This window comes from Poecilia mexicana, unplaced genomic scaffold (assembly GCF_051168715.1).
Source record: "Poecilia mexicana isolate PSO_F unplaced genomic scaffold, ASM5116871v1 scaffold_23, whole genome shotgun sequence".
NCBI classification, from domain to species: domain Eukaryota; kingdom Metazoa; phylum Chordata; class Actinopteri; order Cyprinodontiformes; family Poeciliidae; genus Poecilia; species Poecilia mexicana.
This window is the reverse complement of record NW_028263392.1, coordinates 22,975,250-22,980,249: the sequence shown is the minus strand read 5'-3', so window position 1 is coordinate 22,980,249 and position 5,000 is coordinate 22,975,250.

Sequence of the window (5,000 nt, the reverse complement as noted above, 5' to 3'; positions counted from 1 at the left end):
TGGAGGTCAGGGCCTGCAGCTCCATGCCTGGTTCTCTTCCTGGAGGTCAGGGCCTGCAGCTCCATGCCTGGTTCTCTTCCTGGAGGTCAGGGCCTGCAGCTCCATGCCTGGTTCTCTGCCTGGAGGTCAGGGCCTGCAGCTCCATGCCTGGTTCTCTGCCTGGAGGTCAGGGCCTGCAGCTCCATGCCTGGTTCTCTGCCTGGAGGTCAGGGCCTGCAGCTCCATGCCTGGTTCTCTGCCTGGAGGTCAGGGCCTGCAGCTCCATGCCTGGTTCTCTTCCTGGAGGTCAGGGCCTGCAGCTCCATGCCTGGTTCTCTTCCTGGAGGTCAGGGCCTGCAGCTCCATGCCTGGTTCTCTTCCTGGAGGTCAGGGCCTGCAGCTCCATGCCTGGTTCTCTTCCTGGAGGTCAGGGCCTGCAGCTCCATGCCTGGTTCTCTGCCTGGAGGTCAGGGCCTGCAGCTCCATGCCTGGTTCTCTTCCTGGAGGTCAGGGCCTGCAGCTCCATGCCTGGTTCTCTGCCTGGAGGTCAGGGCCTGCAGCTCCATGCCTGGTTCTCTTCCTGGAGGTCAGGGCCTGCAGCTCCATGCCTGGTTCTCTTCCTGGAGGTCAGGGCCTGCAGCTCCATGCCTGGTTCTCTTCCTGGAGGTCAGGGCCTGCAGCTCCATGCCTGGTTCTCTTCCTGGAGGTCAGGGCCTGCAGCTCCATGCCTGGTTCTCTGCCTGGAGGTCAGGGCCTGCAGCTCCATGCCTGGTTCTCTGCCTGGAGGTCAGGGCCTGCAGCTCCATGCCTGGTTCTCTTCCTGGAGGTCAGGGCCTGCAGCTCCATGCCTGGTTCTCTGCCTGGAGGTCAGGGCCTGCAGCTCCATGCCTGCATCTCTTCCTGGAGGTCAGGGCCTGCAGCTCCATGCCTGGTTCTCTGCCTGGAGCTCCATGCCCTGTCCCCTGCATGCGTGTGCGGGCCTGGAGCTCCATGGCCTGTCCCCTGCATGCGTGTGCGGGCCTGGAGCTCCATGCACGGTCCCCTGCCTGTGTGTGCGGGCCTGGGGCTCCATGCACGGTCCCCTGCATGTGTGTGCGGGCCTGGAGCTCCATGCACGGTCCCCTGCCTGGAGGTCAGGGCCTGCAGCTCCATGCCTGGTCCTCTGCCTGGAGGTCAGGGCCTGCAGCTCCATGCCTGGTTCTCTGCCTGGAGGTCAGGGCCTGCAGCTCCATGCCTGGTTCTCTGCCTGGAGGTCAGGGCCTGCAGCTCCATGCCTGGTTCTCTGCCTGGAGGTCAGGGCCTGCAGCTCCATGCCTGGTTCTCTTCCTGGAGGTCAGGGCCTGGAGCTCCATGCCTGCATCTCTTCCTGGAGGTCAGGGCCTGCAGCTCCATGCCTGGTTCTCTGCCTGGAGCTCCATGCCCTGTCCCCTGCATGCGTGTGCGGGCCTGGAGCTCCATGGCCTGTCCCCTGCATGCGTGTGCGGGCCTGGAGCTCCATGCACGGTCCCCTGCCTGTGTGTGCGGGCCTGGGGCTCCATGCACGGTCCCCTGCATGTGTGTGCGGGCCTGGAGCTCCATGCACGGTCCCCTGCCTGTGTGTGCGGGCCTGGGGCTCCATGCACGGTCCCCTGCATGTGTGTGCGGGCCTGGAGCTCCATGCACGGCCCCCTGCATGTGTGTGCGGTCCTGGAGCTCCATGCCTGGTCCTCTGCCTGGAGGTCAGGGCCTGCAGCTCCATGCCTGGTTCTCTTCCTGGAGGTCAGGGCCTGCAGCTCCATGCCTGGTTCTCTTCCTGGAGGTCAGGGCCTGCAGCTCCATGCCTGGTTCTCTTCCTGGAGGTCAGGGCCTGCAGCTCCATGCCTGGTTCTCTTCCTGGAGGTCAGGGCCTGCAGCTCCATGCCTGGTTCTCTTCCTGGAGGTCAGGGCCTGCAGCTCCATGCCTGGTTCTCTTCCTGGAGGTCAGGGCCTGCAGCTCCATGCCTGGTTCTCTGCCTGGAGGTCAGGGCCTGCAGCTCCATGCCTGGTTCTCTGCCTGGAGGTCAGGGCCTGCAGCTCCATGCCTGGTTCTCTTCCTGGAGGTCAGGGCCTGCAGCTCCATGCCTGGTTCTCTGCCTGGAGGTCAGGGCCTGGAGCTCCATGCCTGCATCTCTTCCTGGAGGTCAGGGCCTGCAGCTCCATGCCTGGTTCTCTTCCTGGAGGTCAGGGCCTGCAGCTCCATGCCTGGTTCTCTGCCTGGAGGTCAGGGCCTGGAGCTCCATGCCTGCATCTCTTCCTGGAGGTCAGGGCCTGCAGCTCCATGCCTGGTTCTCTGCCTGGAGCTCCATGCCCTGTCCCCTGCATGCGTGTGCGGGCCTGGAGCTCCATGGCCTGTCCCCTGCATGCGTGTGCGGGCCTGGAGCTCCATGCACGGTCCCCTGCCTGTGTGTGCGGGCCTGGGGCTCCATGCACGGTCCCCTGCATGTGTGTGCGGGCCTGGAGCTCCATGCACGGTCCCCTGCCTGGAGGTCAGGGCCTGCAGCTCCATGCCTGGTCCTCTGCCTGGAGGTCAGGGCCTGCAGCTCCATGCCTGGTTCTCTGCCTGGAGCTCCATGCCCTGTCCCCTGCATGCGTGTGCGGGCCTGGAGCTCCATGGCCTGTCCCCTGCATGCGTGTGCGGGCCTGGAGCTCCATGCACGGTCCCCTGCCTGTGTGTGCGGGCCTGGGGCTCCATGCACGGTCCCCTGCATGTGTGTGCGGGCCTGGAGCTCCATGCACGGTCCCCTGCCTGGAGGTCAGGGCCTGCAGCTCCATGCCTGGTCCTCTGCCTGGAGGTCAGGGCCTGCAGCTCCATGCCTGGTTCTCTGCCTGGAGGTCAGGGCCTGCAGCTCCATGCCTGGTCCTCTGCCTGGAGGTCAGGGCCTGCAGCTCCATGCCTGGTTCTCTGCCTGGAGGTCAGGGCCTGCAGCTCCATGCCTGGTTCTCTGCCTGGAGGTCAGGGCCTGCAGCTCCATGCCTGGTTCTCTGCCTGGAGGTCAGGGCCTGCAGCTCCATGCCTGGTTCTCTGCCTGGAGCTCCATGCCCTGTCCCCTGCATGCGTGTGCGGGCCTGGAGCTCCATGGCCTGTCCCCTGCATGCGTGTGCGGGCCTGGAGCTCCATGCACGGTCCCCTGCCTGTGTGTGCGGGCCTGGGGCTCCATGCACGGTCCCCTGCATGTGTGTGCGGGCCTGGAGCTCCATGCACGGTCCCCTGCCTGTGTGTGCGGGCCTGGGGCTCCATGCACGGTCCCCTGCATGTGTGTGCGGGCCTGGAGCTCCATGCACGGCCCCCTGCATGTGTGTGCGGTCCTGGAGCTCCATGCCTGGTCCTCTGCCTGGAGGTCAGGGCCTGCAGCTCCATGCCTGGTTCTCTTCCTGGAGGTCAGGGCCTGCAGCTCCATGCCTGGTTCTCTTCCTGGAGGTCAGGGCCTGCAGCTCCATGCCTGGTTCTCTTCCTGGAGGTCAGGGCCTGCAGCTCCATGCCTGGTTCTCTTCCTGGAGGTCAGGGCCTGCAGCTCCATGCCTGGTTCTCTGCCTGGAGGTCAGGGCCTGCAGCTCCATGCCTGGTTCTCTTCCTGGAGGTCAGGGCCTGCAGCTCCATGCCTGGTTCTCTGCCTGGAGGTCAGGGCCTGCAGCTCCATGCCTGGTTCTCTTCCTGGAGGTCAGGGCCTGCAGCTCCATGCCTGGTTCTCTTCCTGGAGGTCAGGGCCTGCAGCTCCATGCCTGGTTCTCTTCCTGGAGGTCAGGGCCTGCAGCTCCATGCCTGGTTCTCTTCCTGGAGGTCAGGGCCTGCAGCTCCATGCCTGGTTCTCTTCCTGGAGGTCAGGGCCTGCAGCTCCATGCCTGGTTCTCTTCCTGGAGGTCAGGGCCTGCAGCTCCATGCCTGGTTCTCTGCCTGGAGGTCAGGGCCTGCAGGTTATGGGACGGAGGAAAAGACCCCCGCGGGAGACCCCCTTAACGGGGTCCCAGAGGGCTGAAACTCGGTGGGTCGGTCCGGGGCCTTCCCCCGGACCGTGTGCCACCGTTGGTCCGGGCCCCCCGCCCCCCAGGGCCTGGATCCCGGCCCTGGGGGGCCCCCGGACTTTGAGACCCCCTGGAGACCCTACCCTATGAGCCAGGGGTCTCAAACTCGGTGGGTCGGTCCGGGGCCTTCCCCCGGACCGTGTGCCACCGTTGGTCCGGGCCCCCCGCCCCCCAGGGCCTGGATCCCGGCCCTGGGGGGCCCCCGGACTTTGAGACCCCCTGGAGACCCAACCATAAGAGCCAGGGGTCTCAAACTCGGTTTGGCCATAGCCCCCGACGTACCCTCCAAGGGTTCCAAAGCACGCGGAGATCGGACCAAGTTTGCGGCTCCAGGCCCGCCCGAAGTGTCGGGTGGTCTCCCATTCATTCCCTATGGAGGGCCCTTTTCCGGATGGCTGAAAACGACATTTCCGGCTCTCCTGGGAGATCGGGGCCCCCCATACGTGCATGTCATATACCGTTTTAAAGCTCCGAGCCTCCTGAACACGGAGGTGGTCTCGGATCGCCTCTAGGACCTTCCCCCGACCTTCTACGGGTCTCCAAAGGTAAGGTGGGTTATGGGACGGAGGCAAAGACCCCCGCGGGAGACCCCCTTAACGGTGTCCCAGAGGGCTGAAACTCGGTGGGTCGGTTGGGGGCAACCCCCACGACCGTGTGCCACCGTTGGTCCGGGCCCCCCGCCCCCCGAGGCCGAGATCCAGGCCCTGGGGGGCCCCAGATTTGAGACCCCCTGGAGACCCAACCATAAGAGCCAGGGGTCTCAAACTCGGTTTGGCCATAGCCCCCGACGTACCCTCCAAGGGTGCCGAAGCACGCGGAGATCGGACCCCGTTTGCGGCTGCAGCCCCGGTTCAAAGGTCGGGTGGTCTCCCATTCATTCCCTATGGAGGGCCCTTTTCCGGATGGCTGAAAACGACATTTCCGGCTCTCCTGGGAGATCGGGGCCCCCCATACGTGCATGTCATATACCGTTTTAAAGCTCC